This window comes from Ammospiza nelsoni, chromosome 17, assembly GCF_027579445.1.
Source record: "Ammospiza nelsoni isolate bAmmNel1 chromosome 17, bAmmNel1.pri, whole genome shotgun sequence".
NCBI classification, from domain to species: Eukaryota; Metazoa; Chordata; class Aves; order Passeriformes; family Passerellidae; genus Ammospiza; species Ammospiza nelsoni.
This window is the reverse complement of record NC_080649.1, coordinates 10,727,034-10,744,010: the sequence shown is the minus strand read 5'-3', so window position 1 is coordinate 10,744,010 and position 16,977 is coordinate 10,727,034. Positions and strand designations below refer to the sequence as shown.

At 41.8% G+C, this 16,977-nt stretch overlaps 1 long non-coding RNA gene across 1 annotated transcript in view; it reads left to right on the top strand.

Annotated features, from left to right (window-relative positions):
- Window positions 1-1,128: 1,128 nt before the first annotated feature.
- The window catches only part of LOC132081218 (uncharacterized), a 33,012-nt gene continuing 17,163 nt past the window's right edge, over window positions 1,129-16,977 (top strand). The window contains exon 1 of the long non-coding RNA XR_009419650.1: window positions 1,129-1,176. This is a non-coding gene — a long non-coding RNA (uncharacterized LOC132081218). The remainder of the gene's footprint in view (window positions 1,177-16,977) is intronic.

Below are 16,977 nucleotides of genomic sequence, written 5' to 3'. Positions count from 1 at the left end.
TCAGCAGATCCCTGCTCTCACTGGGGCACTGTGCCCAGCGTGGGCACTTTGGGGAGCAGCTCTGCCCATCTTGCTCCATCTCTGCTGCCTGAAATCAGGTTCAATCACACTTAAAAGACAGCAAGCCCCAGCCCTGGGTGTGTTTTCACCTTTGATATATCACAATTCATAATGCACCAAGCCCTGCCTTGGTTTGTGCTTGGTCTCAGCTCCACAGAGACTCCAAATGCTGCCTTGTCAAACTAATTGGGGTTTGGGAAGGAGACGCACTCTGAATTTAGAGTGCTGCTTCTCTCCGATGGAGTCTGAGAGGTTCCACTGCTCCACGTTTCCCTGCCCCATGACCTGATGGAGTCAGCCCCTCCCTGCACATCCTGATGAAAAGCTCTTTGAGATGGGTGTTCATCCTGCTCCTGACATTCACCCTGGTTTCTTTAGCAAACCATTAAGTTGGTGACCTCAGCCATCTCTCTGTTTTTAATGGGCTGTTAGGTTCAGGTTTGAAGTCTATAAGGAGAGTGATTTACCATTTTTACCCTATCATTTAGGCAGTTTGTCTTTTCAGTGTGGTCTGAATTGTGCTCGCTATTAGTTTCTCAGCCTGAACTCCTGCTTTACTGCTACCCAGTAAAAAAAAAATAAAAGTAAAAAGTGAGTTCAAGAGAGTGGGAATGTTGACTTCTGTGGAATTAGGAGTTCAACCCCTCAATATTTGATTTAGTGCATTGATGAAAAATTCCTAGCGCTCTTTTGGAATAGGAGGCTTGCAAAAGTGGAATACAGACCCAGTGATGCTTCAGAGCTTCTATGTGTGCACACAGCTTCTGAAGTGCTGGACCTAATTTGGGGAAATGGAATTCTCCAGCTAACATTACATCTCAGTCTTGCTATCACTTCTGTTTAATGTCTTCCTGTTTCTCAGGAACTCATGTTATAACCCTGCATTGTGGGGGGATAGAATGTAAGAAAACAAAGGTAGTGCAGAAGGTAACCCTGAGGAGTTGCAGCTGTACTAATTATCAAAGATCAGGAACAGGCCTGCCCTTAACAGGCCCCAGCTGTGTCCAATGAGGATGAGTGCTATAAAAGAGTGGGTGAGGAGAGAGCTGCAGTTGGCTGTGCTGTGAAGGAGGAGTCAGTGCTGTTAGGATCTGCCCATGAGAAATCACCAAAAAGGTATGGAACTTTTTACAATAAGAGGACAATACTGCATGTTGAAGGAAGTGGATTGCTCTTTCCTATGGCAGTTTAGCTATGAGGTCAATATTTCTTCCTCTCGTGTTTAAATACCTAACGATTTCCTGTTTGTCTCTGGCTGCTTCAGGAAAAGACTGTACAATTTTTAGTAAATTGTGCTTTTTGAATCAAACTAACACATCACATAGCTGCCTTATTTTTGCCTAACCTGCATCAGAATGCATTCTAGTTTTCTTCAGCATCTAAGAAATACTGTAAATAACTTATATTAAGATGTTGAACAGTGTTTTTTTAGTGTATGACCTGGGGATCACATTGTATAGCTGAGTATTTAGCACATGGAGCCATTCAGATATGCTTTGAAAGCCTCTCCATGACAGAAGAACCTGGCCCTGAGGACTGGCTTATGGGCAGCTTTGCGGCCTATCACTGCGACAGGCCCAGCAATAACTGTAAATGTAAAAACTGTTCAGTTGCCTGCACAAAACTGGAGAAATGTGGCAGCACTGATGTTTTCTTTGTAAGTCCCTTCAAACAGACATCAATGATGATCTGTGCAGGCTGTTTGATTTCCTCCTGGTGCACTGTAGTAGCATCAGTGGCTGCACAGTGTGGTTGATCTGAGGGACATGACAGACAGCAAAGGAACTTTTGCTCTTTGTCCTGTTATGAAACAAATAGCAGCAACATGACCCTGTGACCCTCTGGAATTGCCAGCCCATTGCTCAGTGGGTATGACCTTGGATTTGCATTACATGGGTCTTTCTTGATACCTTCTAACTGGTTGTTTGCAGTGAAGATGCAGGAAAAATAAATTGTTTCAGACAACACAACTGTGTCCATTTACCTTGGCTTCACGCACAGCCTAGAAAATGGTTGCTGATTGATTAACCTCTCAAGGTTATTCATCCGCATCTGAGATATCTTACAGGTGTTTGAGAAAGAACTATATACTTTCCCTCTTAATAAGTCTATATATGTTTATATCCCTATCTCCCTGTATATACAATATATATATTTTTTCAGCAGAAACTATATCTGATACGCATACTTGAAACCACTGCAGAAGGATGAAACTAAAATGAATGGTATTGTTTAAAGTGTCAGTACAATACATGGGTTCCTGCTGCTCTTAATTTTCTGGAAGATTTAAAGCAAGTTAGTGGAAGGCTTCACTTTTGAGAAATTGATATGATTTGAGATCTCTGTTTATATACATGCTCTTCCTGTAGTTTATGGGCTCCTTTCATTTCACATGGAGCAGACTAAAGTGCTTGTCGGGCCTTTGACTTCATCTCAGCTGGTTCTCTGCTTCAGCAAATTGAATTCTTACCTCCTCTCTGACACTTTGAGATAAATATATCTGCAGAGTTTCATCAAGTGGTTTAATCCTTCATGAGCAGCAAAAGTCTGGCTAATTTCAGCCTTGCCGCCGCTTGCTGCTTGACTCCAGTGCAAGGCAACTGAAACTCAACTCTTGTTGCATTTTGGAAGAAAATGAGGTGTAAAAGGAGCTATGAAAATGAAAAATCTTCTGGTTGAATGGAGGATGTGAGCTTGCTATTTAAAGTATGTAATAATACTATCTTGTGGAGCTCTTATCATGATCCTATGAGGGGGGGAATTGATCAGGAAGCCAATAATCTGCATTAGAGTAACAGAGGAGCCATTGCTCTGTGGTAACTGCTCCTTTAGTGCCAGGGCTGCAGCAAATGAGCTGCTGGAGCCATGGCTGCAGCTGGATTTTGAAGAATTACTGGCAAGCTTTGTAAGCCATATCTAAGTGATGGAGTCCAGTTGTCTCATTGAAGCATGACTTTAAAAGCCCAGCCACTCTGAGCTTGGCATGTTGAGTGTGTGCTAAAGATAAGTTGGTAAATAATCACAGAGCAATGCGTGGCACAAGCAAATGTGTTTAGAAATGGAAAGAATAGAGAGTAGAAAGGGTAATGTCTGCTATTTGTATGGACAGACGTTTCAAAGCCCCTTTATCACTTAGGAAAAAATTTTGCTGCTGATAGACTTGCTTACAAGTCAATAAAGTAATACTGAATACCAGCAGTAAAGCAGGTGCAAGTAAATCCTCTGGAGGATTTGGATTCTATGTGTTCTCAAGAGCCTGTGCACCCTCAAAGACTGCCCTGCACACTCACAGAGACCTTCCCTTTGCTCAGCTGTGCTTGGCTGAGGCATCCCTCAGGAGTCGCAGAGCCGCCCATATTTATCCCTTGGAGGGTTAATCTGCCTTTGATACATGGTCCAACAGGAAGTACATATTAAAAATTTTCTTTCTAACTTGATATAACTTGTTGACTTAGAAATGAATGTCTCTTTCCCATGTATGCCGCAAGTATGAGAAGGGAGAAAAAATTATTCAACTTTCAATTTTTTAAATGACCAAAGACTTTTCTAGTTTTAAGAAACCTGAGACTGCACTCTTGAGCCTCATGACACCTCCCTGTCTATTCAGAGCCCTTCTCAAAGCTATTTGTTAGCAGGAACCTCATTCATCCTTCCATTTGAAGCACAATATTCCTTTTCATTTGGTTAAATGAGGATTTTCAACAGCTGCTGAGGGATATATAGCTTGATTTAATCTGATGCTTAATGATGGACACAATACTAAAATTAACAGCATCTCTGCCACAGGACTCTTGATTCCATTCTTGCTGCCATCAGTTCAAGTCCTCCTTCTATTAATAATGGAGTGAAAAGTAGCAATGATGGCAGGAGTCAAGGTGCTGTTTAATAAGTCATCTGGCTGCAGAGCTGAAATTTAGGCTTCAGTGTCCTCTGAGTTTATGAAGCACAGAAAGTCTCTAACTCTGAGTGAACAGAGCCCTAAGCCTTTACATGTTAAACACATTAAATGTTTCCAGTTAATTTCATCTGACATCAATCAAAGCTCCACTAAAATTACTCTTGGGGAAGGTGGTGGGGAGGGAGAGGAAGTGCAATACTTCTGAGTTGGCTTTTAGTCCTTTGTGTGAAGTAAAATCACTGAGCACTGTTGGGAAGAAGGAAAGAGCAGTTCCTTCTGAAGGCTGTTGCCTGCTCATCTTTCATTGGAAAAGAGGAGGAGAGCAGGAAATACAGAAGGTTGGACTAGACTGCAACAAAAGTTTTAAAGGCTGCACAGGGTTCCTTTTTCACAGATGCCGTGGTTTCAGCCCAGCCCCAGGCAGCCCCTCTCTCACTCCCCCACCAGTGGGACCAGGGAGAGAATGGGAAGGGTAAAAGATGGAGAACTCCTGGGTTGGGATAGAGGCAGTTTAATAGGGAACATAAAAGCCATGTGCAAAAGCAAAGTGAAACAAGGAATTACCACTTCCCATGGGCTGGCTGGTGTTCAGCACCTCAGGAGAGCGGTGCCCCATACATGGAACAGTTACTTGGGAAGGAAGACAAAATCCACCACTCCAAACATTCCTCACTTTCTCCTCTCCTCCACTTCCTATACTGAGCACAATGCCAGGTGGTCTGGAGTATCCCTTGGGTCATTTGGGGTCCCCTGTCCCAGCTGTGTCCCCTCCCAGGCACCCCCCATCTCCTCACCAGCATGGCCATACAAACAGCAGAAGAGGCTTTGGCTCTGGGTGAGTCCTGCTCAGTAAAAACAAAAGCATCCCTGTATTACCCACCTTCTGTTCAGCAGAATTCTAAAACACAGCCCTGGAACAGCCACTGGGAGCAAAATTAACTCTTTCCCAGTTGAACCCAGCACAATGACAGTAAGATCACCCTCTTGGAAATTAAATGGAGCAAGGTGGTCTGAGTTACCAAGAGCAGCCCAGTTATTAGTTAGGCAGTGCCTGCAGAAAGAATTAATTCATATTTGGTGACTTATCCACACTCAAATAAGAGGAAAAAATGAAAGTGGGAGAAGAAAGAATACTTTAGTGCTTATAAAGAGGAAGAAAACTGTAAATGACTGTTTGATAGTCTGTTCTGTGGAGCAATGAAAGAGCCGTACATTGAGGTGATATTAAAATGATTTGAACTATACCATAAAATGGGATAGAAGGTGTGTCAAGGGCTTTTGTTATGAAACTAACACTAAAGGGAGTGATGGAAGTCAGCTGCTCTTAATGAAACTGGGAAAGCTTTCATGAGTTACACCAGCACCCCTACCTGATCAGCTACACCCTACAGAGAATTTACCCATGATTTCCCCTAGTGTGTGGAGACACAAGTCTTCTCTCTGGTCACCTTGAGTATTCTAAGGAATTTCTCAATTCTCTTATGCTACTGGCTGAAATGTTCCTTGGCATGAGGAAACCTCCAGTGGCCTCTAGTCCTCAGCCGAGCTGAACACCTTGTGGTTCATCCCACAGCTCCTTCTCCATTCTTTTCCCACACAGATGCAGTCAGTCTGTCCCTGAGCTGTTCCATCTGTGTCAGTTCCCTTCACTTTCAAGTCAGAGGGGCTTGCCCAAGGTTGGGATGGAATGCCTGGAGAAGAAAGTTCATGCATGTGGCACCAGAGGCAGAAAAGGAGAGGGGGCCTGTTCTTTGCCTTGTTGGGTGCCTCTTGTTCTCTTCCAGAGCCACATCACTGTAGTCCATTCTTCTCTGCAGGTGCCCCTTCCTGCCTGGCTGTGCCTAAATTTGCTCTGCCGGCTCTGTGGCTGGCAGCCTTTGTGTCTTGGTGGTTCCCCATTGATCATTTTTAATTGTTATTTGAGGCATATAATTCTATTATGACTATTTCTGCATTGCCTGAGTTTTTTACCCTTCAAATTAAAATTACTTAACAGCTTTAATCAAACTCAACCAAGCTCTTAACTGAAGCAGGAAACGCTGAGGACATCTCATTGCATTTCCATTTAGGATATTGTAATGGGAAGTAGGAGGTACAGATGCTATTGAAGAGCACGAATAAGCCCTGAGAGACTTGGCAGAACACTAACATGAGAAGGAAAGAGTTGAATGCACAATTCTATAATCCACATCTTGCCAAAAGCAATGGCCGCATGCCACAGACCTTCATGTGCAGCCAAACACTATCAGCTGCACTAACTGCTGTGACTAATCCTATTTACTGTCATAACTGACCCTAAAAAAAAAAACCTAAAAAGGATGGGGGATTCAAAGTACCTCTACATCTTGTCCTGCCTCTCACCTTTCAAATGTAGCTGTGTAGCTGACTGATGAAGTTTTTGCAAGATGTACTGGGTAATTGTTTTGAGAGGGAATTAGTGCCCAGGAATTCGAGAGAAAACATCAGCTCACTTATCTCTTATCAGTGCTGAGAAAAGTGCATTCCTCTACAGAAGCAGTAACATATAAGCAGAAACAACTAAAATCTGCTCAGGAGCTGTGAAGACTAAGCAGAACCAACCACTTTGTGACAAAATTGCTGATACTTGTAAACCAAAGTCACCTGAGTCAGCTCATAAATATTTCAGAAGCAGGAAACTCAGGCAGTTTAACTGGGGCTGTAATGGTAGGCATATTTAAAACAAGCAAACAAATCCAATCAGATTACTCAGCTCTAAGCCACAAAGTATCCGTGTTTGCTGCGGGAATTAGACAGTGTTGAGCAGCAATTAACAACCATAGAGGTGATTATGAGTTTTTCATCTCACAAATCCTTAGGCAGGGAAAATATCTAGTTTCACATTGTCCAGCTGGTGGTTCAAAGCTATGGGGAGATTTAGGCTGCCTATAAAAAAGTTTAATGTGCCTTTAATATATAGAGCTTGCTGGGGTTTTGTTTGGGATAGAGTTTTTATTCCTAGCAGCCAATAGAATGCTGTGTGATGCTAGGGCTTCCAGAAACTCCAAAAGGATCAGGACTTTGAGTTGTTAAATCTTGTGCTCCTGTTAAAATTAGGAAGTTTTATCTTCTTTTTTTGTTGTTATTTTGAATTATCACTGTATCATTTCCCATATATGCAGTTTCATATCGCTGCCTTCATTCAGTTCTGGCATGGCATTTGAAGATCCTCAAAGGCAGGAGAAGGCATTCCCAGACATCTGATGGAGGAAGCACCTTGGTGGTGTTGATGTAGGGACAGTCAGAGAGTCCAACAGCAGAAGTAAAAGACAAACAGCAGAATTAAAGCCAAAGGGCTGGAGCAAAGGTAAAACCCTTGGCTGTGGCTGACACAGGTGAGCTGTAGTGGCTCTGCAGGGACTGGGCTCCCCCGATCACCCTCTTGTCAGTGCCTGGGCTCAGGCTGTTCTCAAAGTGGGCACAGGCATCCAAGACACTGGATCACTTTGATTTACAAGACAAAAGAAGTCTTTAAATTGTAGGCAGATATCACAGATTTTAAGATGCCTTAAAATGCCAAAAGTTTAATCTTGTCTCTTCACAGCACAAACAAGACACAGCAATCTTTTGTTTGAGCCCTTATCTTCAGATCACATTTTACAGCAAAGGAAGCTCAGGTGGCAAGAAAGGCAGAGCTTGCCCTTGTTTTAAGGATTGTGTATTTTCAGGGGAATGGTGTGTTTTCAGAGGTGCACCAACCTGACCATCCTGATGGCTCTTGTGTGTCCTGCCAGCTTTCAGTCTCCCCTCCCCCAGTTCACATCTTGGTAAATGAATTTATTCTAATTGCTCAAATTCATAACGTGCTTGTTTTGTATACTGGGCCATAGTCCTTATGTGCTGGTCTGCTTTTCTGGCTCATCTCATTTAAATTGCATTGCAGCCCAGCTTATTCAAAGAGAAAATGAATTCTGACAACTGGCATATCTTCTTCATTATTTTGATTGGCATAAATCGAAAATTTATGGTCTGAATGTTAGCAAAGCTATTTGACTTGGAAACTATCTTACCTTATTATCCTTTTAACAGCAAATAAGCATTCTAAGTGAAAATTTTAATAATTGCCTTTATTTCCTCTTCAGCACTAGTCTTTTTCTCTGTTCAAAATGGTGCTAAATAATGTTTGTGCAGCCTGTGAGTGAAACTTATAAGAAATTTCTGTGCTTATCAATTTCTCTCTTAATAGAATTCAGAAAACATGCAAGCAGACAGGGTTTCTGTTGAAAAATGGGGTATGCATTTGAAAATGAAACCATAGGGGGAAAAGATTGGTAATGTAGGACTAGAAAAAGAGATGAAGGGAGCTGCTTTTGAGGAGGTGGGAGTTTTTTAAGTATTCTAGAAAGTTGGGTGGAAGAAGGAAAGGTATTTTTAGCACCTTCCTTTGTATTGGTTCCTTAGATTTGTGTTTGGCCCTGGTGGTTTTGAAGAAGCACCAGGAACTGAGTCCATTTGCTGCACAACTATGTGCTCTAAAACTGTAAATCAGAGTTAAAACTGTGATGCCTTTGTTCTGTACCAACATTTCTCCTCATAACAGCTAAAGACATCTAGTTACACAAAACAAGAACAGCTTCCACTAAGAATATTTTGCTTTTGTTTTAAAGATGTTTCTTAAAGAAACTGGAAACTTAATGAGATAGAAAAATTCTTCATGTATTATTTAAAATCACTGCCATCATAACAGTTCACAATACCCATCTGTTCTGCGGTATGCAAGTTTTTCTCTGAATGCAAGTAATACAAGCTGCTCTGGCACATTCATTAACCAATTCAGCAAAGAAAATTATGACATTTTCCAGAAATTACCCTTAGCACAAAAGCAAGAAGAAAACAAAAACTTACATGAGGAAATTAATAAAAAATTAATCCTATCAATATGCAAGCATTACACTGGCACCATTTTTTATTAATTTATACATCTAAAAGATCATTCATGCATAAAAAAAGCAACCCATGCTCATTCTTATTTTTCAACAGACCAATAGAATGACACTATAAATTACTGGTTTTCTCTCAAGGAGAAAGGATTAATAATCCTGTGGAAGTACACAGGGAAGATCAGGGTCTTTATTGGTAGCAACCTGTTATTAAATATTTAAATAATTTTAATTGATGCACTATAAGATTTACATTTAGAAAGGAATAATTTATAGCCTGTCTATGCTTTGCATGTTGACATTCCTTGAAATTTGTAATAGGATTATTTGAAGGAACCACTACTAGGACACAAATAAAGAACATTTTGTGCCTTAATTCATTGGCTTTTGCACATTCATAAAGCATTGCAGTTCCTGATGAGTCCTGATTTAAACTTGTTTCATACAGATTTAAAGCTCCATCTAGACTAGAATAAATACATTTCAAGATTCCTGTAGCAGAAAGTCATCTTTTTAAAACGGATCTTGAGGTTATGCAGAGGGTCTCCTTGCTCCTCTGGTGTATGCTCAATCTCAGGTAGATGTGGGGTCCAGCTGTGAAGTGTTTCTGTGGTGAAGAAAATAATCAGCCTTACATAACAAACTCTCTAAATTCAGTCTCTTCTTCTTACCAAGAAAGAAAGGGTGAGCTGAATTTTGTTCAGAAGATAAAAGCTTCTGCAGACATTTGTTTACAGGCCTTTTGGCTGGATCTGAATCTTTTATTGGAGAACTGCATCATCAAATTGCTGCCATCCCTGCAGCCTCCTGGGACTGAGCACCGAGGGAGGGAGGGAGGGAGGGGAGAGAGAGGCAGGAGCAGTTTGCTGCCTGCAGTGCCAGGAGAGCTTGTAAATACTTGGGGTGGTGGCAAAGGGAGAGACCAAAAACTTCCCTGCCTTTGCATTTAAACAGGCCATGGTTACCAAGGGGTGGGGAATGGGTTTCTCAGCAGCTGCAGAGCCCTTCTGGGCTTTATGATCTGGAGGCAATTGCCAGCTTCACGCACTTGGACAGCGAGAAATGAGAAGTGTTTGTTCAGGACAGGGCTGGAGGTGCCTGCACACAGCAGGTGCACACAAAGGTGATTGCTTTTTGTGGTTCTGCTGGGTGAAAGCTGAACACTCAATTAGATAAATAGCAAATAAGGCTTGTTTCTGGTTCTCCTGCATTCCATGACTCACAGTTAAAATATTATTCACATAGATCTGAGTTTTCCTACAGAAATATGAGATGACTAATTCCTATTTAAATTCACATTTCTGAGACCTGCTCAGATAATCCATGAAATCTCACAAATTTGTTGAAAGTCAGTGTAGTCGAATTTTAAATTGAGATTGTGTTCTGTGATTCTACCCTTTGCTCAAAGTGAAGAGCAAGCCTCCATGAAGGCAGGGACTGAGCTTTCCAGGCTAAATAATTGTAGTGCAGGGTTTAGAAATGGAGAGCAGCACTGCAGGTCAGGCAGCACAGCAGATTCCCTGGGATTTGCACATAGAAACCCACAATGGAACCAACAATTAAACTGCTTTTCTCATGCTTCAGGCATAGGCTGTAGAGTAGCTAGACTAGAGGATTCAAAGGTCCTTATCTCAAAGGGTTAATTCACATCTGGAAATTTTAGTGCCCTGCCTGGTGAGTCACTCTGAGGTAAAGCCTTAGGCAGGGCACTCACTTTTCTTTAAAAGTAGCTCCTGAAAAAGCCTCTGCTATGCTTCTGGACCCTGACAGGTAGAAAAAAGAGCTGGTTGTTTTCTCTCTTAAATTACTTTTGTTTTTATTTTCATGTTTGTAACAGTGATATCAGCCAAGCATTAAATTATAACCAGTGAACCTTGGTAAACATTCAAGGGACCATGTTCTGCTAAACTTTTCAGGTTTATTAAAGTATCTCTTCCCTTAGAAGTAGATTTTACAAACCTTTAGGGCACTGCAGTTGCAATAAAATTATGGGTATAATTTTCTTTCAAAATTGTCATAATGTATCTCTAGCTGGGCTCTTTGCTGAAATCTCCCAGTGTGTTGTATGGACCCTTCCTTTGGCTCAGAGGTTGTTTCACATCTGGCAGCAGATGTGAATGCAAGACTGTCTGGTAGAATATGAATGAACATGTGAAGAAGCTTGAAAGAATCTGGTATTGATGAATTACAGCACAAGCAATATGGTCCTGGCTTTGATGCATGAGGTCATGCAGATCTCACTTTATCATTTATAGCAAACACACTGAGAGCAAAATGGCTGCGGGACAGGCAGACTCCCAGGGGAAGCTTTTATCTGCACATGCTGTATCTGTGAATCAAAAATATTGTATTTGGGGAGGTGGATAGACAAGGGATTTGCAGTCTGGTTCAACTGTGCCAGGGAGCAATGGGAGGGAAGGAGATTTCTCTGCTTCTCCCTCAGTGAGCACGGTTACCCCACTGCAGTGCCAAAAATTCCAGTCATGGCAGTGTTCCAGATGATATTTAATGGGGTGCAGGATGATAAAGGGGCAGTGGGTACCAGCCTGGCCTGTCTGCTAGCTCAGAGCACGTGTGCCACAATTTGTACAAATACTATAAATTATTCCCTCCCACAGAAATAACTTTGCTGGAGGTGATCTTCCCTCATCCCCATGTGTCAGTGTCTCTTTTTGCTGCCACCCAGCACGGAGATGCCATGGGGAAAGGGGGGTGTGGGTCCTGCTGCCATGTCTGGCTGCATTGCTGCATGTGGGGAAACCTGCTCGGCTCACACAGCTTGCAGCAAATTAGGATCAAAGGGATTTAGTGACTTATTAGTGGCACATAATTAACAGGCAATAAGAGAACAAATTATTCAGTATTAGTAATACAAGAGGTAACATTTTGTCTGTGGTTTAATAAATATGAATTCATCAACACCTGCCTGTAACTAAGCCTGCAGAGCTCCAGCTCCCCTTGCACGGTGCTTGCACAGCAGACATGGGGCTCACAGGCAGCCTGTCTCCTGCAGACATGGTGATGCCTTAGGATTTTAGCTTTTATACCTTTCAAATCCTGTGCTGCTTTAGGGTATAACTCTAAATTCCTTACAGAGTGTTAGTTACTGTCTTCACATTTTGGTCAGATAAAACCTCTAAACCATCCTCTCTAGGCCTGGAACTCAAGGACACCACTGCCTCAGGCCCCAAAAGGTCTAAACAAATTGTGAGGAGAAGCAAACTTGAGGTAAATTACTTCATTACCTGAAGCTGTAATTGGAGGATTAACCCCTGATATGTAAATAGACCAAACTTAGGTCTGTCTGAAAAACTCATGACCTTCGTCCATCCTGGCTGTAGCCCCTCTCAGAGGTTTCTGACTGCCCAAGGTGCATCTGTTGAAGGCCTTTAATAAATACCCACTTTTATTCTCTTATCCTTGGCTAGCCTCTGTTCTAGGCAGGCACCCCAAGGCATCAGTGGGGTCCAACGTCCTGTGGGAGCTGCAGAGGCTGTGGCTCTGTGCTGCTCCTTGCATTTGATCACAGTGAGACAGCACCCCACAAGTTTACATGCACAGCCCCAAGGTGAGAGTTCCCTAACACCAATTCATTAATTCAGCATCCAATTTAAGCAGCGAGCCTTAATTCTTTCAGCACACGTTTTGTGACACAAATTGTCATTTGCTAACAAAGCACATTTTCTTATGCCCTAATTTGCTAAGATTAATATTGCAAGGTTCAACTTTGTGCAAGGCCTTAGCGAGACGAATTTTTCATTAATTTTAGCCAAGCATCAAATTACACTGAGTAATTTCATATGCAGCAATGATTCAAATTAAGGAGATAACCTATTCACTGATGCAGACTGAACTGATCTCAGATTTAAAAGGTCAGAGCCTCAACTGGTACAAATTGGTGTAGTTCTTAGAAAACCATGTAGCTGAAGTCAACAGAGCAGTGCTGGTGTGCCAGACCAGCCCATGGCATGGGGATTCCCCCCTGTCTGAAGAGCCAGGCTCACTTGGTGTCAGGGGTTCCTGCCAGGGACAGGCTGCAATGACAGCAGCGTTCTGGGGGCATAGGTGGGAGGATCCAGGTCACAGCACAGTGAACCTGAGCCTGCCAATACCATGCTGGTTTGATAATAGCTGGCAAACAGCCACCACTTGCCCCCCACTTCAGGTGTTCAGGGTGTTTTCCTGAAGAGAGGTGATTTTAGCCTTCATCCCGCTTCAAATTGCCAGAGCATAAGCAAGCTGTGTGCCTCAGTGGGCACTGTCACTCTGCTGGGATGGCAGCTGCTCCCACAAAAAGCTGGGTTAAACAGTTAACAATACTCAGGGGTTCAAACAAGCAATTAAGGGTCAGCCTGTGGAAACCCAGAGCACTAGGAATATTTCTCTGTCTGCTCTGGGATGGCCTGACTCCCAGGGGAGCAATGACTTTGACCCTCATTCATGGAGAAAGTTTCCCAGACTTCAAGATAGACTGGAATCCACAAAAGTGTGAAATAGATTATAGAGAGTAGTGCAGGTGTATCATTTGGTGAGAAATTTAGGTTGTGGATAGAAGCAAGATGGGAGGGCACAGGGTGTTGTCCAGGTTTTCTTCTTCATGGGTTTGGGTGGCATTTTGTAATTGGGCAGAAAAGTCCCCATTGTGGGCTCTGTGGGATCAGTTATTGGGTTAAAAGGAAAAATAATCCAGGTGTCAGTTCTTAATTGGATAGTTTAGTCTTGAAAGAGATTGTTGGCCATTTTGTGCCTTCTAATGAAAAGCTGCCAAACTCACAGTAGTGAGACTGTTTTACTGATAAGAAATAATAAACACTTGAGTGCAAACATGAACTACCCTCTCAAGTGCCTTCAATCCAGACCCAGAAAAACCCACAACTGGGATCCTCACATCAGCCTAACCAAGCTGACACCTGCTAATCCCATGGGCCAGGCATCGCTTGCCTCAGGTATCAGAATACAGGTGGGTGTTGATGAAACTCTACCCACAGAAGGACAGACCTTGATCCCAACACCCGGCTTCTGAGCCACGTTTGGGTGGATATTAATTAGGCATTTAAATATGGAACCCATCTTTTCAGGAGTTTGTACAAGAGAAGGGAATTATCTCCCCCACAGATTTTTGCCTGTGAAACAATAAAAAATGGAGCCTTGAGAGTGCAAGAGCCCTTCCCCTGTCCCAGGAGCAGCCTGGCTCTGCTGGGCTGTCTGCTCCTGGCCTTGGCATTGCAACCCCAGCAGCTCTGGGAGCCTCTGAGCCTGGGGAAAATTGATTTTTTAATGATTTGGGGGAATTTGGACTAGGCCTACATCCTGCCACTGAAAATTGACTCAATAAGCTGTTTATTCTCCTTTGTTATTCTACTGGCTTGGCAGGAACATTTTATCAGAGAAGAGCCTGAATTTGAACCCATCTCTCCCATTGGCTTCTTCTGACAAAGTGGCCTCATTAAGTGCACTGAGAGCAGAGAGTCTGTGAACCTTTCTGAAATTATTGCTGACAGATTAATGTTCCTGTAATTACACCAGAATATCTTGGAAACACAAATATTAATTAAGAGTATTGAACGAATTTGGGACAGTCTTCAATTGCATTGAGCAGAAATTCTGTAAAAATGAAACAAAATATAAGCACTGAGAAAAATAATCAGCATTAGTCATAGTAGATAAAGTAATTATTAAAGGGTAAAGTGATTTTTGGCTCAGGATTTATGTCATGGCTATGAGAGCTTTGCTAGTTGAGATCATGTAATATAACAGTAATAGTTTTTCTAAATTTGTTTTATGTCAGGTTTTTAGCAGTGTCAGAAATGCATGCTATGTGTTAAGGCATATTTCCAAGTTCTGTGACCCTGCTTCTTTGAGCTGTTCCATGCATGCTCTGAGGCTGAGGACAGCCAGTCACTTAAATCCATAAATGCAGTCCATAAAACTCAAGTGTGTCTACTTATAAAATAGCAGTGATGGTGTCTTTTCTAAGTACTAGAGATATTTGTTCTCTTTTTATATTTTGTCCCATAGGTTGGGGTTGGTTTTTTTTGTTTGTTTGTTTATTTGTTTGGTTTTTGTGGGTTTTTTTGGTTTTTTTATTATTTTTATGCTGGACAGGGCTAGGGGGAACTCTAGCTGCTGGGTCTCAGCAGTTCTCAGCTCAGATTTCTGAATTATAGAGAGGAGAGTCTCATCTTTAGCCCTTCTTGGCCTCCCCTAATGCTCAAACTGTGCCTGCTTTCCTGCTGGATAACACCCAAAGCCTCCTGGCAGGTTAAATCACCAGAAAAGCCACAGGAATGTTCATCCCTGCCTCAGGGATGTGGAGATGAGAGCCCTCCTTCAGCTGGCAGAACTGATTGGCTTTTGCTTTTCCTCTTTGCTCTGAGCATCGGGATTTGTGTGTGCTCCTCTCTGTGCACAGGGTTTGGGGTGAGAAGCTCCAGGAGGTGCCAGAAAGGGCAGCTCCAGCTGCTCCAGGAGGACTCAAACCCATCTTTGGTCTAACACCAGAACTGGAACAGCCCTTATCCCTTTTCTTAAGTATTTCTTAAGTGAATTAGTGAGTGAGATTCATTAGCAGTCCTTCCATCTGCATTTTATTACATATGTCCTTACTATAGAACTAAAGCAAGACAATGAGCTAGTTCACCATATTACATTGGCAAGGTTTAAAAGATGTTTTAATGTGGTTCTTTTTAGCATGTTCTCTAAATTTTCTAAGTTTATCTTTTGTATTTAGAGATTTGTGCCTTCATGCTGTATCTTCCCTCATTTGCAACAAACCCACAAATTTAAAGGGAGAAAATCTAGTGTAAATACTAAAAATGCTCTAGCATGGCTGAAACAAATGAAATCACAGCTTGCTCTGAAATTTATCAGCAGGAGAAATAACCAGAGAAATGTATATTCTCTTTCTGGTACTAAAGTTTTGGTTAAGACAGAGAAATAAGCAGACCATAACATTTTGTGTGTATTTTAAAAGCATAATCATATTTCAAAATGAGAATATCTATGTATGAATTCACATCAGATAGGTAATTAACCTTATGCCACAAAATATTTCAAATCTCCCTGTCCTTGAGAATTTACTGATGGCATATAAACTATTCACATCTTTTCTGAATAATTTATCCTGTCCTTCCATTATGTCAAATGAATTTATAATCTTGGATAATGAAGCATTCCTGAGAGAAAGTTAATATTGAGCTGCACCTCCTACTGAGTACAAGTCTGTGAAAATACTTTTTTCCCCCCACAGAACTTTATAAATTCTTTAAATGTACTTATCCCAGCCAGTCTAGGATCAGACAGCTTGGGTTTGTGCAGGATTTGCTGATACAAAACAAGGTAATTCCATTTATCTCAAAACAGCAAATCCTGTTTTTTCACCAGTGTTAAGTCAGAGAATTGAGCCCAGAATACTTAAATCTACCAGAGACATGGGGACCCTAACTTTATTTAGCTGCATATTCTATCCCAATATTACCCTTCATGTCATGACATTTAATTAAGAAAGGTCATTTTTGTCTTCTTCAGAGCACCTGTAAATATTAAACTATGTTTCCCTTATGTGTAGGTTCTCCTGCACAAAGGGATTAACACCAGTCCAGTTAAGGTCACTTTAGCTAATTCTGTCTTGAAGAAAAATGATCAGAGAGAGCTGCCTAAAATTAAATTGTCACATGCAAGTTTGACTTTGTGCCTGTGCTTGATGACCTGTGAGTATTTAAACAGCCACTTTTATGTCATTCTAGGACACAAAAATATGTGGTCAATAACTTCCATGTGATTATAAGCCACAAGATGAGCAGCCCACTTCTGTTATTTGCCTGTTACTGTTTGTAACACTTCAATAAAGTTACAGGAAAGAAAACGCTACTGGTTGTATATTAGATCTTTTAAGATTAGAACAGGAGGTAGGCACAGGTATTTTCTCCTAATAGTGCCAGTAGGAATGAATTCTTCCCGAGGGCTGACAGTGTTTCTGTGCCCTGAAATCAGATCTCTTCCTTCCTCTGTCTCATGAATGGAAGTGCCCTTCAGCATTTTATTTGTTTGCTTGACTGTGAGGTTTACCCTTGATGTTCTATTTGTCCTCACCCTTAATCTCGTTAGGTGCTCGGTGTTCTC